Genomic DNA, 18129 nt, shown 5'->3' with positions numbered 1-18129 from the left:
TTTGTTTGGAATGAGAACTAATGTCAACTGCCCTAGATATCAGGGGTTTGGAGATCTTATACACATGGTATGGAGATTTCCAAAGCTATTCCGATATTGGGGGGGAATAGTTGAAGTCATAAATAAAATCTTCAGGACAATGTTGGAAATGGACCCTAGGCTCTGCGTGTTGGGATACAGGAGGGTGCCGGGGGAAGGAAAGAACACTGCAATGGCAGTTATATGGTGCTTATTTCAAGTACGTAAACTTATTGCACAGAAGTGGCAATCAGAGAGATCTCCATTACTGAGTGAATGGACCCAAGCTGTCAGTGAACTACTATGGAAGGAGAAGGCAGTATATATACAAAGGGGAAATCTCAGGGAAATTCAGAAGATGTGGAGGCCATGGCTGGACGAAATGGGGCACCCTACTTGATAGGGAAGAAATAGGAGGAAGTCTGGAGTAAACCTCAGGAAAATAAGGCAGATCTAAAAATACACAGTGGATAAATTATCTAAGACGTAGTGGAATAGACTCTTAAAATATAGGATTTTGAGTATAAAATAATCAGTAGGCACTGGTACATATAAAAATAAGTATGGAGCCAAGAAAGCAATAAGATAGTAAGCTAAGGGGGTGTGAAGGGTATAGAGGGGGTGGGGAAAGGAGGGAGGGGGCATGGGGTATGGTATATAACGATGTGGGAAAGAGACAAAGTACTGTAGAATTTAAAAAAATGTTCAGAACCTTTTGAAAATCAAAGTCTATATCCTCTTGTCTATAACCTTTGTCAAGAAACCTCTGTTTCAGATGGATTTACCCCTTTAACGACCAGGCCATTTTTTGCGATACGGCACTGCATCGCTTTAACTGACAATTGTGCAGTCATACGACACTATCACAAACAGAATTTATGTCATTTTTTTCCCCACAAATAGAGATTTCTTTATTCCCCACCCCTGATAAAAGTGATCCACCATTGAAGAGGATACCAGGGTTATGTACGATATCTGCTATCATAACAACGGTATTCCACTTCAAACAGCCGACGTACAATGACAGCGGGCGGTCCGCAAGTGGTTAAAGTGGATGTAAACCCTCACATATACCCAGTGAAGTAAACAGCCTCAGATGATACACAGGGATGAATCAAATCTTCCTACATAAGATTTGCCTGCGTATCCGCTGTATTCACCTTTATATACTGTTTAGAAAGTGCACATTGTGTTAGGAGATTTTGTTGCCTTACAAGAGTTTTATAAAGTGCAGGATTATAGTTTTATATCTGGAGTATATCCCTTTTTTAAATGCATAATGTTTATTTAAACATTTTCAGACATTGTATAAACATAGCATAATTGTCGGTTGAAATATACAGAAAAGCATTACGTGGCAGTGTATACACTAAACAATGGAAGTAAGAACCCTAAAACAGGAGCATAGACTCAATGCGGAATACACGGGGTACAGTTTAAACCGATGAATACAAACAGAAGGGAGGAAAACTATAGATATTGGCAGGGCACTAGTCCCAGAGGAGAGGACTCCTGGGGGCCAGTGTCCCAGATTAGAAATACAATACCTCTCCATTAAAGCATTAAAGTAACAATGACTAAGTTTCTATGTCAATATACTCTTATCCAGATATGGTGACTGGGTAACAATCCACTGATCCAAGGCTCTATGGAGCTTTCTCAATTTCCCGAGCTGGAGTGCTAAACAGTGTTCATAGCTCACTGTGAGGTTCATCCCCTCTCACTTCTCCACTCTTTGGAACTGTCTCAAGTTAACGAGCTGGAGTGCTAAACAGTGTTCATAGCTCACTGTTGAGGTTCACCACCTCTTCACTTATGGAAGCTGCAGTAATTACAGTCGGTGTACTGTGTCATCTGCTCAGTGTGCACCTAAAGCTACCCCAATTGCTGGTGCTCTCATCTCCCTGCAGGCCATTAGTATGTCTGGAAGGCCAACAAGGAGAGGCAGACAGTCACAAGGCAATAAAAGAGGGCAAGCAGGCTCTGTGTCTAGAGGCAACAGTGCTGGTCATGGACGCGATGCATCGTCATCAGCAAGTGGCCATGGGACACGCTTGCCCTTATTTTCAGCAGCTGGACGCGTTGAGCCGCAACATGCCAAAGACTTGGTAGAGTGGATGACCAAGCCCTCCTCATCCTCCTCTCTCACCCAGGCTCAGGGTACTGGCAAAGTAGCTGCCAACGTGCCCTCTTCCCTCATATCAATGGCATCAGTCACTCCTTCCCTAGACCCACCATGTCCTCCTGACCCACCATGTCCTCCTGAGGATTCCCCTGAACTGTTTGAGCACAGTGTTGGGTACATTCTCCAGGAGGATGCCAAGTGTGTTGAAGGCTCTGATGATGATATCCAGCTAGAGGAAGGCAGTAGCAAGAGCCCAGAGAGAGGGGATGCCCAAGAAGGACAGAAATCTGGCAGTCATGTTCCACCAACTGCAGCATACTGCCAGGTTTTTTCCAGTGATGAGGAGGGAAGGGATGATGAGGTCACTGACTCCATGTGGGTGCCTGATAGGAGAGAGGAGGAGGAGGCACATCTCTAACAAGGCAGGATGCCCTCCAGGGGCCAGCTTAAGGGCAGCACACTGACTGAATTACACAGCAGAGCTCCGCCTGTACAGGGTACTACCTCTGCGCGTTATTCCAAAAGTTCTTTTCTGTGGGCCTTTTTTGAAACGAGTGTATCAAATCTCACCGATGCTATTTTTAACATATGTCTAAAGCGTATTTTGCGTGGCCAAAACATTAGCCGCTTGGGCACCACATGCTTGACCAGACATATGTTGACCTGCCATGCAGTTTGTTGGCAAGCATACCTTAAAGACCCACACCAAAGAACAAAGCGGAGCTCTTTTTGCTCCTCATCAGCTGGGATCTCCATCCCCACTATTCCTTCAGTCCTCTCTGAAACCTGCACTGAGAGGAATGAAGGCGTAGAATTACGTGTGTCACAGCCAAGTACTTACTGGCACTGTGCTAGCAGTACACCTACATCCGATTATACCAGGCAAATTTCCATGCCCGACCTGCTGGACCGTCTAAACAAGTTCACTCCCAGCCATCCACACGCCCAGCGGTTGAATGCTAGCTTGGCTAAATTGCTAGCACTTCAACTGCTGCCTTTTCATTTGGTAGACTCGGCCCCCTTCTGTGAGTTTGTGCAATGTGCGGTTCCTCAGTGGCAGGTTCCCAAATGCCACTTTTTCTCACGGAAGGCGATTCCGGCTCTCTACCGGCTCTCTACCGGCACGTGGAAGGCAATGTCCATGCCTCGCTGGACAGGGCGGTCAGTGGTAAGGTGCATATTACTGCTAATTCATTGTCCAGCAGGCATGGACAGGGATGTTACCTATCTTTCACGGCGCATTGGGTGACTCTTCTAGCAGCTGGTAAGGATGCAGGACAAGGTGCAGTAGTGTTGGAGGTTGTTCCGCTACCATGCCTCCAAAATGCTACTACTGGTTGTGAGACACCTCTCTCCTCCACCCTCCTCTTCTTTTTCCTCCATGGCCTCTTCCTGTGCTTTGTCCTCAGAACGAGCGGTGCTCCATAGGCATTCAAGGGGCTACACAAGTATGCAGGCAAAAAGATGCCATGCCACGCTTGCGCTGATGTACTTGGGGGACAGGAGCCACACTGGGGCAGATATTCTGTCACCTCTGCAGGGGCAGGCTGAGAGGTGGTTGATGCCACACCAGCTTAAGCCAGGAATGGTGGTTTGCGACAATGCCACCAATCTCCTCTCCGCCCTACGACAGGGACAACTGACCCATGTGCCCTGTGTGGCTCACGTCATTAACTTGGTGGTGCAGCAGTTCTTGGGCAGGTACCCGGGCTTACAGGATTTCCTAAAGCAGGCCAGGAAAGTCTGTGTTCATTTCCATCAGTCATATAATGCCAGTGCTCGGCTGGCTGAGCTCCAAAAGGAATTGAACCTGCACAAGAACCGCCTTATCTGTGACATGCCCACCAGGTGGAACTTAACGTTAGCCATGCTGCAGCGGCTGCACATGCAGCAGAAGGCCGTCAATGAGTATCTGTGTGACTACGGCACCAGGAATTGGTCAGGGGAGCTTGTGTTTTTTTTCCCCACATCAGTGGGCCATGATCAGGGATGCATGCACTGTCCTGTCACCATTTGAGGAGGCCACAAGAATGGTGAGCAGTGACAGTGCATGCATTAGTAACACTGTACCTCTTGTCCACCTGTTGGAGCACACGCTGTGTGGAATAATGGACAAGGCACTTGAGGCAGAACAGAGGCAGGAAGAGGAGGACTTCCTTGCCTCTCAAGGCCCCCTTTATCCAGACAGTGTTCCTGCTGTCCCGCCGATCACACAGGAAAAGGATGAGGAGGAGAAGGAGGAGTATTGTGTCAGCATGGAGGTGGAGCCTGGCACTCAGCATCAGCAGCAATCTTTTAGGGATGATTTACAGTCCCAAGAAACCCATGGACTTGTACGTGGCTGGGAGGAGGTGGCTGCAGATCATGGCGTCCTTAGTGACCCAGAGGACTCTGGACCGAATGCCTCAGCTAACCTAAGCTGCATGGCCTGCCTGATCCTGCAAAGCCTGCGGAAGGATCCTGGTATTCAGCGGATCAAGGAGAGGGATCATTACTGGCTGCCAACTCTCCTTCATCCACAGTACAAGGGTAAGGTTGTGGACCTTATCTTGCCGTCGCAGAGGGAGCAGAGGATGAGACATCTCCGGGAGACCTTGCAGAAAGGTCTGTGCAACGTGTTCCCAGAGACTGGAAGGTTACAAATTCCTGGTCCTGGACAACGTGTTGCTGAGGCTTTGCAGTCACAGAAGGAGCGGTGGAGAATGTGGCCGTCTTACTGATGCGTTCAGACAACTTTTTCATCCTCAGATCCAAGGTATGATCGGGTTCAGCAACCATCGCCAGCGTCTGATTTACATGGTGCAGCAATACCTAGGGGCAAGGTCAGACTTGGACACCTTTCCCACCAAAAATCCTCTGGCTTACTGGGTCTTGAGGATGGATCACTGACCAGAGCTTGCACAGAATGCAATTGAGCTACTGGCCTGTCCTGCATCCAGCGTTCTTTCGGAATGCCCATTCAGTGCTGCTGGAGGCTTTGTAACCAATCACAGGGTGCACCTGTCCACCGACTCGGTTGATCGACTGACCTTCATAAAGATGAATCAGTCTTGGATCACTACCAGCTACCAAGCACCTGAAGCTGATGTAACCGAATATTTTTTTTTTGAAATGTCACATCCCTTCAACACTGCCTATGCTGATGCTGAATGACTATCCTGTTATGCTTACTGACTAACCTCTTCCTCTTCAATGATCCTGCTGATAGCTTGGAAGAACATTTTTGGTTCTGGGTGCCACCACCCAGTTTTTCAGCCCCTGTTTAACAGGGGCATGTAATTACAATTTTTGATGCAGTACTTTGCAGCAGGGCTCATTCCTGCACTCCAACTAGAGTATCTGTGAGGGGTTGCAGTGTCGTGGCACCAGCACCAGTGCCTAAGTCCCAATTTTCCAGCCCCTGTTTAACAGGGGTGTGTAATTACAATTTTTGATGCAATATTTTGCAGGAGGGTTTATTGCTGCGCTAAACTACAAAATTTGTGAGTGGCTGCAGTGTTGTGGCAGCAGCACCAGTGCCTAAGGCCCAAATGTTCAGCCCCTGTTTAACAGGGGTGTGTAATTACAATTTTTGATGCAATACATTGCAGCAGGGCTCATTCCTGCGCTGCAGCTAGAGTATCTGTGAGGGGTTGCAGTGTCTTGGCACCAGCACCAGTGCCTAAGGCCCAGTTTTTAAGCCCCTGTTTAACAGTTGCGTGTAATTACAATTTTTGATGCAATACTTTGAAGCAGGGCTCATTCCTGCTCTCCAACTAGAGTTTCTGTGAGGTGTTGCAGAATTGTGGCACCAGTGCCTAAGGCCCAATTTTTCAGCCCCTTTTTAACAGGTGCATGTAATTACAATTCTTGATATAATATTTCACAGCAGGGCCCATTCCAACGCCCACCGAGAGTAACTGTCAGTACCACCACCACCACCAAAGGCCCAATTTTTCTACCACTGTTCAACAATGGCATGTAATTACAATTCTTGATATAATAGTAGACAACAGGGTGTTCTAGCACCCACCAAGAGTCACATTGAGGTCTTACAGTGTTGCGGCAACACCAACACCTTAGGCCCAAATTTATGCAGAGCATATAGGGCAGGCCCCTACTTTTCAAACATCCAACTTACAAACGTCTCCTACTTGCAACAGGAAGGAGACAACAGGAAGTGAGATGAAAAAAGACGGACAGCAAAACAAATTATACAGGGGTGATAACCATTCCCTATGTTTTCCAAAAAGCTTAAAAATATTTTTTTGACTGGAGCTAAACTTTAAAAATGTACCAGATTCTACTTAACACAACAAACCTACACAGTCCCTGTTTTGTTTTTCACTGCCTGTATACTGCTGTTCTGAGTATATAGGGCCTGGGGGCCCCACGCCTTTCCTTTTTTTAATTTGGGCACGGGGTTCCCCTTAATATCTGTACAAGACCCATAGGGGCTGGTATTGGGTAGGGGGGCTACCCATGCCATTTTTCTCAATGATTTTCATCCGTATTGCCAGAACCAGACATTACATTAAAACCGCAAGCAGTTTTAAATGACTTTTTTTCCGTTAGAAATGTCATCTTGTGCAGGGACTGTTCTAAACACGGAAAATGCATGCCACTTCACAGGCATACTATAGACACCCCCCAGGCACCCCCCGGGCACGATATTTCACATTTTTTTTCAATAAGGAATATTTCACTTTTTTTCACTTTAAGCGTCATTAAAATCAGTGCTCCCTTTTTTTGCATTGATACATGTCCCCTGGGGCAGGAGCCGGGTTCCCAAACCCTTTTTAGGACAATAACTGGCATTTTAGCCTTTAAAATTAGCACTTTTGATTTCAAACGTTCAAGTTCCATAGACTTTAATGGGGTTCTAAAGTTCACACAAATTTTAGGTCCATTCGCAGGTTCTGGTGCGAAGTGAACTGGGGGGTGTTTGGCTCATCCCTATTGCTGAGTAGGGCTAGAGCAGCATTCAGGTTTCTGTGACTTCAGAGATAAGCATGAAAACCCTATTTCAGAAGCTTTTAAGATGTGGGCAGTCCCATAGTATTTGAAGCAGGGTACCCACTCCTTTACAACCTCTCCAGCACAAATTGTCACCAATGGGTATATACTTTGCTAAATGTACTGGGGTTAGATACCACCTGTGAAGTATATTCTGAGATATTTCCCAGCAGTTTTTTGCACTTAGTGAAAATTTAATTGAATTATACTGTATGGCTTTTGCCAGCTTGAGTCTGGGAATACAGATTCCAGTTCTTGTTCCCACTTCAGTAAGGAGGAAGATATTATAAATGCAGTTTTAGATTGGAGGATAAAAATGCCCTTCGTTTTAGGTGTGGATGAGGTCCAATAGGACCATGCCATAGTAGTTAATGCAAGGGAGACAATTGTGTTCCACCAAAGGTAGGCTGAAATTTGCATCAGAGTGAATTGGTCCAGGTTTCAGACAATAGTATAGCCAGGCTTCTATAGCAGCTTGTATAGTAGGGTGGCTGGTCTTGGGGTTAGTTTTATTGAAAGATTGGGCCAGGAGAAAGGATCTTAAAAGATCTGATGGGGTAAAGTGTTGTTTAATATCTATCCAATGCTTAGCAGTTGATGGAGTGAACCAGTGTGGTAGTTGGTCCAACACTACTGCCGCATAGTAGTCCTTCATATCCCACCCACTTTTCTGTGTCTAATGAGTATATGATAAGGACACCTTGGTCTTTTACCTAGCCACACATAGACACCTAGGGTGCATTTCAAATTTGTGAAAAAAGAAGGCAGGATGTGGATGGGCAAAGCTCGGTATAGGTATAATAACTTAGGGAGCAGTGACATTTTGAAAGCTGCGTTTCTTCATGCCCAGGTTAGATAAAATTTGTGCATCATCTGAAGGAAGTTGAATTGAAAGAGTTTGGAAGATGGAACTGATCTCCTGAACAGAGATCACTAAGTAGGGCATAGAGGATGAGACCCAATTGAAAGGGTCTTTATAGTTGGGACCTTTGTAGTTGGGATATAGTTGCTTTGTTGAATTTCACACTTAAGATGTTGGATTTGGCCTCATTGATTTTGTAGTATGATATGCAGTTAAACTCAGTCAAAACATTGTACAAGGGAGATAGGGAAAAAGCCGGATCTGTGATAGTTAGGATAATATCTGCAAAGAGTGGTTTTATATTCTTTTTTCAATATGATAGAGGGATGAGTTCTTATTTTTTGTGCTAGGGGTTCAATTAACAGAGTAAATATAACAGACGACAGAGGGCACCCCTGTCTAGTACCGTTGATGATTTGAAATTTGTCAGAAAGTATGCCATCTGTCAGGACTTGTGCCAATGGGGTAGTGAATAGGGCCATGATTGCAGACAGTATATTGCATTGAAATCCGAATTTGGATAGTGTGTGATGTAAATATCCCCAGTGAATCCTATTAAAGGCTTTCTCGGCATTGAGTGTTAGAAATATGGTAGGGGTTTAAGTAGTTTCGGCATGGTGTATTAAGTTTATAATTTTCCTGGTGGCATTAGGGTCTTGATGGCCCAATATGAAGCCCACCTGGTCAGGCTCGATAAGTGGGGGCATAAGGAATGATAGTCTGCTAGCAATGGCCTTAGCATATATTTTTAAATCTGCATTCAATAATGAGACAGGGTGGAAATGTTGGGGAGATATCGGCTCTTTCCCATGTTTTGGCAAGGTGACAATAGTTGCAGTTAACATTTCAGATGTAAATGCACCAGTGGACACAGCAGCATTATAGGTCGACTTTAAATGTGGAGACAGAGGCTAAGAATAGCTTGTAATATTTAGCTGAAAAGCCATCAGGTCCCAGGGCTTTATTGTTTGGAAGGGATAGAATTAATTTCTCTATTTCATCAGCTCTGAAGGGTTTGCTAAGGTCTTGTAGATGTTTATTGGACAATTTAAGTAGGGTAATACTGTCAAGAATTTCAAAAATCAAAGATTCGAAAGATTGTGATGTATGCGGGTCATCTTTCAGTTATTACAGGGAGCTGTAAAAGGTACTGAAGGCATTAGATATATATTTTGGGTTTTGCACTTTACCTCCATGGGTGAGGTATTGGAAGTGGGAGATTCTTTGTTTAGCAACCCGCTGCTTTAGTTGGGATGCTAACAATTTGCCTGCTTTATTGCCATTGTCATAAAAGTGGGATTGTTGTGTAAATGTTTTGCGTGCTGAGCTGAAAGAAAGCTACGTAATTTATTTCTGATTTGAGACAGCTAATTACTAGTTGCAATGTTGGGCCTAATTTTGTTTTCATCTTATAGTCTTTCAATAGTGTCTAGAAATGAATCTAGCTGCTGTGTCCTTTGTCATTTAGTCTGTGAACTAAGCTTCAGCAATATCCTCATGAAGGCCTTGTGGGCGTTCCATGTGTGGAAAGGGTGCATAGTAGAGGGTGCATTGTTTTTCAAAAAATTATTACATTTGACTTTCAGTATACGTAGAGTTAGTCATTGTTTTGATTAGAAAGACATCATTTCGCCACATGTTCATGCACCCTGCTACATTCTTCCCTGCCATGCATATTAATATGGAAGCATGGTCCAACCACATGATGTTGTGGATGTCAGAGGACATAATCTCCTAAATAGGGATGGGCCGAACACCCCCCCCATTCGGTTCACACTAGAACATGCGAACAGGCAAAAAATGTGTTTGAACGCGCAAACACCGTTAAAGTCTAAGGGACACAAACATGAAAAATCAAAAGTGCTAATTTTAAAGGCTTATATGCATGGTATTGTCTTAAAAAGTATTTTGAGACCTGGGTCCTGCCCCAGGGGACATGTATCAATGCAAAAAAAGTTTTAAAAATTGAATTTTTTTTCGAGAGCAGTGATTTTAATAATGCTTAAAGTGAAACAATAAAAGTGTAATATTACTTTAAATTTCATACCTGGGGGGTGTCTATGGTATGCCTGTAAAGTGGTGCGTGTTTAGAACAGGAGTGGGGAAAGCCATAGGGAAGTCCCTGTGCGTCAGTGGGGGGCGGGGTCACTGGGTAGTCCCAACCTCCATTATATAAGAGCTGTCATCTGAACAGCAGGAGACTCCAATTGAGACAGATTGTCCGGAGGACGAAGCAGAGAAGAAGAAGCCGAAGGAAGATGCCAGACGAGAAAACCGGAGGAAGAAGCACAGGAAGATAGAGAAATCAGCGTGGGGAAGAACAAGATGGAGGAAGAAGAACACGAAGGAAGACCAGAAAAAGATGGAAGAAGAAGCTGGGAAAGAAGAAGACATTAATAAAGGAATTGTCAAAAACCGCCTATTGTGTTTTTAAAAATTTTTGATACTTTTTTTGTGAAACATTTGTACCTTATTACCAATTCACACAGGGGGGTGGGATCTGAGAGTCCCCTTGTGAAAGGGGGCTTCCAGATTCCAATAAGCCCCCTGTCCGCAGACCCCCACAACCACAGGGCAAGGGTTGTGGGGATAAGGCCCACATGGGGATAAGGTGCTTTGGGGGGCTACCCCAAAGCACCCTCCCAATGTTGAGGGCATTGGCCTGGTACGGTTCAGGAGGGGGGATGTTCTTTCATTCCCCCCCTTTTCCGGGGCTTGCCAGGTTGCGTGCTCAGATAAGGGACTGGTATGGATTTTTGGGGGGACCTTTTTTTTTTTAATTTTGGCACGGGGCTCCCCTTAATATCCATACCAGACCTGAAGTGCCTGGTATGGAATTTGGGGGGACCCACACGCATTTTTTTTTTTACATTTTGGCTCGGGGTTCCCCTGTGGGGGAATCCCATGGCGTTTTTAGCAATGAACTTTTATGTGTATTGCCGGGACTGACAATTCATTATAGCCACGAGTAGTTTTAACCACTTGCCGACCAGCGCACGCCGATGTACGTCGGCAGAATGGCACGGACAGACAAATGGGCGTACAGGTACGTCACTTTAAATTTTCTGCCGTGCCATCCCGCGCGCACCCCAGTCGGGACCTCAGTGAGTTCAATAGCAGGTCCCGTGGACTCGATCACCACGGGAATGCCCACAATCGTTGAACGGGTAAGAAGAACGGGGAGATGCTAATGTAAACAAGCATCTCCCCATTCTGCCTAGTGACCGTGTCACTGATCTCTGCTCCTTGTGATCAGTGACAGTGAAAATTTATTTTAAGGCCTTGGTTTAATGGTTTCTGGAATGCCCCTTATTTTCATTTCTTCTGTGGGAACGGTCTTCCAAATCGTCTATCTTGGCTTTCATCCATTCCATGTCCTCCTCCCTTTCACTATGTGCATCAACCAGATCATTGAAGTTAAAGGTAAAACCCTCATCTTGTTTTTTAAATGTGATGCACAGTCATCTAATACCTGCATGTCAGCTTTGAATTGGTGCCCTATTGTTAGAATATCAGCATCAATAGAACTCTGCAGGGAGAGCATCATAGCTGTTAAAGTAGTATGGAGTATTGGCTGGTTTGTGGTAGGGAAAGTAGCAATGGAATTGTGTGCTGGTGAGGGGGGAAGTCTGTGACAAGCTCTCCTCGTTTTGCTGTGTGTCTTCTCCAGTCAATCTGGGTCTTGATTTCACCGTAGTGCTGGATGTGGATGACACTAAAGAGCAGCCATCATTGTTAATCTGAGGTAGTGAGTGTCCTCTGTTAGAGTTGGTACTGTCACCTTCCTCCCCTATCACGCTGTCTTGGAGCATGTGCCATTCTGTCTGGAAACATTAGACGGTGGGGGAAAGAGTTCTGTCATCTTTCTAGGAGCTCCACTCTCCTTCCTTTGTTTGGACATTCTCCTTGATGACTGATGGGGTAAGTATGCCTGTTTTGGGCAATTCTTACCCTCGCTGTGAGCCCTGTGGAGCCACTGACTCTGCTGGCTTTGGTAGCTGCAGCTTCAGAGCTCTGTGCCACCCGGTCTAACATCACCCGCTGCAGCCGAGTGCTAATTCCGGGCCCGTTCCATGAGCGTCAGCAAGGGTAAAACCCCAGGATCACACTGATCTCAGCAGGCACTGCCAGACGGGACTTATCCTGATCACTGAACTATGCCCCTGATCCCCACAGCCATTCCAAGATGCCAGCCATGATCACACAGGGCAGAGGGACAGAGGAGGAAGACTCCATCATAGACCAAGACCAGGAACCGTGGCTCGTATATCACAACTGGTATGGATTTTAGGGGGACCCCCACGCAATGTTTTTTTAAACTTTTTGTTCAGGGTTCCCCTTAATATTCATGCCAGACCCAGAGGGCCGGTAATGGACTGGGGGGGATCCCATGCTCTTTTTTTCAATGAGTTTTATCTATATTGCCGAGACTGGACAATTCATTACAGCCGCGATTAGTTTTAAATGACAATTTTTCCTTTAGAAATGTCATTTTGCTGTGGTACTGTTCTAAACACGGGAAAAATTTTCCCATTTGCAGGGATACTAAAGACATCCCCCAGGCAAAATATTTAAGGGAATATTCCATTTTTATTGTTTCACTTTAAGCATTAAAAAAAATCACTGCTCCCGAAAAAACAGCCATTTAAAAAAAAAAAAATATTGCATTGTTACATGTCCCCTGGGGCAGGACCCAGACCCCCAAACATGGTTTATGGCAATAACTTGCATATAAGCCTTTAAAATTAGCACTTTTGATTATTCATGTTCGTGTCCCATAGACTTTAACGGTGTTCGTGTGTTTTGCCAAATTTTTTGCCTGTTCGCATGTTCTGCTGCGAACCGAACAGGAGGATGTTTGGCTCATCCCTAATGGAGAGAGCTACACTTTTGTTTCCTACTATACATCTAACAAAGGGCAGGCAACATTTTTTGACTCCCTGAAACACACAACACGGAAACACTGTTAGGGCACAGTTTTCAGGGGAGGCGATTCAAATATAGCATTTGACCTCTCTCAAGACAAAACGGTGACGGGGAAACCTAGATCCAAGTGCCCATCCATACAAAGTTTAAAAACCGCCCAGCTACTATATTCAGCAGGATTGGTGGGTATCTGGAGGGAACTCAACCCACATATAAAATACTATACATATTTTTCCGCACCACATAACACCCATGCCAGGACTGACCACATTAGCCCTTTCTTCCAAAATTAGAGGCACTTCCCTCTCAGACCACTCTACTGTGGTACTTGGGACTCAGCGCCCTTTAGGCCAATGTATATATACGGCCGGGTGGGAGCTCTCTACTTCTGACTGGATGATCCAATCACAGCCGTCATGTGATGTAAACAAACAGCTGGTTGCTAGGCAATCGGCTCTCCTCTCACGGAAGTCGTCGCTGAGGAGAGGAGAGCGGATCACTGCAGCAGGCCGGTGATCAGTGAGTATGAGCTGTTTTTTACAGCTTTTTACTCACTGATCACCAATCTAGTCTAAAACACAGTGTAAACACAATGTCCCCACACATGTCCCCAAAACACACATGTCCCCAAATAATAAACACACATGTCCCCAATAATAAACATGTCCCACTAAAATCACATGTCCCAATGATTATTTGCACACATATATCCGTGATCACCTGCACACATCTGTACATGATGAATTATTATACACTTAACGCTATTTTTTTTACCAAAGACATGTAGCAGAATAAATTTTGGCTTCAATTTATGACAAAATTAGATTTTATTGGATTTTTTTTAAAATAGAAAGAAGAAAATAAAAAATGGAGTTGTGAATAAATACCAACAAAATAAAGCTATATTTGTGCAAACAAAATGATAAAAATTTAATTTGGGTACAGACTAACATGACCGCACAATTGTCATTGAAAGTGCGAGAGCTCTGAAAGCTGAAAATTGGGCTGGGAAGGAAGGGGGCGAAAGTGCCCTGTATTGTAGCTGTTAAATGGTGACTTAATGAAGCCTCTCTAAGTGATCTGGTACAGAACATGATACTGGAAAAGGCATTGAAAGACTATTTCAAATGAGAACAACAATAACACAGTTAAACCCAAAACCCTATGGGCAGGGTACAATCAGCGATCAGAGGGAAACTCATACAGATAGCTACCAAACTGAAACATGAACATGGCGCAGATATCCAAAAACGCACAGAGGACTTCCTTTCACTGAGCAAGAGCCACAAATGAAACGCTTGATACCCTGTCCCGCTTGGACACAGCCTAATTCACTCAAGGATAGAGCCCCAATAGATAAGGACCTTAACACTGCATACATTTCTGCAATCTCCAAACCAGAGAAATGCATGACTGATATTAGTAACTATCACCCGATAACCCTTATCAATAATGACCTCAAAATCATGATGAAAATCCTGGCCTCCAGGATGGCTAGTTTTATCTCATGTTACATCCATAAGGACCAGGTAGGCTTCATCTCTTGAAGACAGGGCCCGGACCAAATCAGGAGAGCAATAGACATAGCCTCCATACTTAACTCCCAATGGGATGAGGGCTCCCTGCAAAAAGGATTCCTGTTCTCTATAGACCTGCAGAAGGCTTTTGATTCAATCTCTTGGCCCTACCTTTTCGAGATCCTGAAAAGATGGGGATTTGATCCCAATTTCAGAGGTATAGTTACCTCCCTCTATTCAACTCCCAGTGCACAGGTTCGCCTGATGGGCAAATACTCTGATTCTCTTGAGATTAGAAAAAGGACAAGGCAAGGGTGCCCTCTCTCTCCTTTAATATTCGCCATTGCTATGGAGACCCTAGCTATAGCAATCATATCTCAACCCAACGTTAAAGGGGTCCTCTGTGGCGTTCAGGAACATAAATGCTCCTTGTTCACAGATGAATTGCTTCTATTCCTCACATCCCCTTTAACATCTACACCAAATGTTTACAAACTGCTTCAAGAGTTGCAACATTTCGGGCCTTAAAGTCAATGTCTCCAAATCTATTGCCCTAAATGTGTCTGTCCCACCCCAATCGGTAGAGCAATTGAAACAGCATTTCACATTCACCTGAGCATCTGACTCCTTACCGTATATGGGGATTAAGCTAACACAGAATATAGGTAAAGTATACGGAGCTAATTACCCTCCCATATTCCACAAGGGTGGGAATGACAGGAGGGCTTGATCAAACTTGGTATATACTGGCTAGGCAAAATAAATGTGGTCAAAATTACATTATTGACATGTTTACTTTAGCTATTTAGGTCACTCCCGATATCCATCAACAAAAAAGCCCTCCTTGAAGTCCAGTCTCGAATTGCGAGTTTTATATGGGGTAAAAAAGGTTACAGGTGCTCCAAAGACACACTTTTCCATTTGAAAACGCAGGGGGGCCTGGGTCTCCCTAATGTTTGGTGGTACAATCAAGCAACACGGTAAGGACAAATATCGGCAGTATACTCCAGAGGACCCAAACCTGGCTGGGTAGCTATAGAAAGGGCAGCAGTCCCCCAACACACAATCAGCTACCTGCTGTGCTGTAGCCCAAAAGGACTGCCCCCATCTTATCACCCACTTTTTTGCACTCAATGGCCCTATGCGACACCATACACAAACATCACAAGGTGATCTCTAGTATGCGCCCAAAGGTTCATTTATTAAAAAACCCTGCCCCCCCCCCCCCCCCGGCATGAACATACAGAGCTTTCGTTGGTGGCTGAACAAAGGCTTATTCCAAATAGGAAATTTCCTCAATTATACCGGCCCACTCTCCCTGAGCTACTGCATGAGCTAACTGGAAATCCGCGCCTCTTAGCCCTTGTACACACGGTCGGAGATTCCGACGGAATGTGTCTGATAGGACCGTATTGTCGGATAATCCGACTGTGTGTGGTCTCCATCGGACTGTTTCCATTGGAATATCCGACGGACCAAGTTTTCCAACTTGTCTATAAAATTTTCCGACAACATGCTCCGATTGGACATACTCCGATCATGTGTAGCCTACTCCGAAGGACAAAGTGCCACGCATGCCCAGATCAAATTCCTAGACCAAAGCTATTGGCTACTAGCCTAAACATAGTCCCGTCGTAACGAAATAACGTCATCGCGTTATGTACAATCGAATTTTCCGACAACTTTGTCCGACCGTGTGTATGCAACAGTTTCGGACAAAATCCGTCGGACAAAATCCAATGGATTTGGTTGTCAGAATGTCTGACCGTGTGTACAAGGGCTTAGAGGTTTAGGCTCACCCAAATTAGGCAACTCACTCAACTCAGTTTGGTCAGATAGAATGGAAAAAACAATAAAAAATTCTTCATCAGTTTAGGCCAATATGTATTCTTCTAAATATTTTTGTTAAAAAAAAATCACAATAAGCGTATATTGATTTGTTCGCATAAAAGTTATAGCGTCTACAAAATAGGGGATGAATTTATGGCATTTTTATAATTTTTATTTTACAAGTAATGGCGGCGATCAGCGATTTTTATCGAGACTACGACATTGCGGTGGACAGATCGGACACTTTTGGCACTTTTTTGGGACCATTGACATTTATACAGCGATCAGAGGTAAAAATAGCCACTGACTACTGTATAAATGTCACTGAAAGGGGTTAACACTAGAGGCAATCAAGGGGTTAATTGTGTTCCCTAGGTGTGTTTCTAACTGTGAGGGGATGTGACTGACTAGAGGAGGAGCCAGATCATTGTTCCTACTTAGTAGGAACAGACGATCTGTTTCTCCTCCCCTGTCAGAAACGGGATATGTGCGTTTATACACACAAATCCTCATTCTCTCTCGCATGCCCGTCGGCAATAAATAAATAATAAAAATGCCATAAATCTATCCCCTATTTTGTAGACACTATAACTTTTGCGCAAACCAATCAATATATGCTTATTACGATTTTGTTTACCAAAAATATGTAGAAGAATACATTTTTGCCTAAACTAATGAAGACATTACGTTTTTTTTACATTTTTTGGGAGATATTTTTTATAGCAAAAAATATTGTTTTTTTTGTTTGTAGCGCAAAAAATAAAAACCCAGAGGTGATCAAATACAACCAAATTAAAGCTCTATTTGTGTGGGGAAAAATTACATACATTTTGTTGAATACAATGTCACACGACTGTGCACTTGTCATTTAAAGCAACGCAGTGCCATATCACAAAAAATGGCCTTGTCATTAAGGGACAAATCCTTCCGGTTCTTAGGTGGTTAACCCCTTCAATACCAGGTACTTACACCCCTTTCCGCCCAGGACAATTTTCAGCTTTCAGCGCTGTCATACTTTGAATGACAATTGCACGGTCATGCAACACTGTACCCAAACTACATTTTTATAATTTTCTTCCCATAAATAGAGCTTTCTTTTGGTGGTATTTGATCACTACTGGGGTTTTTATTTTTTGCTAAACAAACTAAAAAAGACCAACATTTTTAAAAATAAAATAGTTTTTCTTAGTTTCTGTCATAAAATTTTGTTTTCCCCTTCATTGACGGGCACTTATGAGGTGGCACTGATGAGGTGGCACTTATGGGCACTGATGAGTTGGCACTGATAAAGTGGCACTGATGGGCACTGATGAGGAGGCACTGATATGTATATTTGATGGGCACTGATAGGTGGCACTGATATGCAGCACTGATGGGCACCAATAGGCGGCACTGATGGGTGCTGATAGGTGGCACTGATTGGGCACTGACAGGCAGCTGTGATGGGCACTGACAGGAGGCTGTGATTGGCACTGACAGGCAGCTGTGATGCGCACTGACATGAGGCACTGATAGGCAGTACTGATTGGCACTGACAGGTGGCACTTATAGGGAGCACTGCTGATGAGGTATTGATAAGTACTGACAGGTGTTACTGCTGGACAGTGATTGGCACTGTGGTGGGCAGTGAATGGCACTGTGGTGGGCAGTGGCAGATTTTAATCTTGGGACATTGCTGGGCACTGGTTGGCAGATGATTGACACATCTGAGGGGGCTGTGCTGATAATCAATGTGCTGACCCCCCCCCCCCCCGACAGGGAGAGCCGCCGATAAGCTCTGCCTGTCAGCGTAAACCAAGGAATGCCATTTACCAGCACTTCCTGGTTCATGCGATGATCAGCTGTGATTGTGATCT

The sequence above is a fragment of the Lithobates pipiens genome, unplaced genomic scaffold (genome assembly GCF_037356315.1).
Source record: "Lithobates pipiens isolate NorthernLeopardFrog02 unplaced genomic scaffold, aLitPip1_a1.2 Scaffold_8, whole genome shotgun sequence".
Classification (NCBI taxonomy): domain Eukaryota; kingdom Metazoa; phylum Chordata; class Amphibia; order Anura; family Ranidae; genus Lithobates; species Lithobates pipiens.
Note: the sequence above shows the minus strand (reverse complement) of the source record.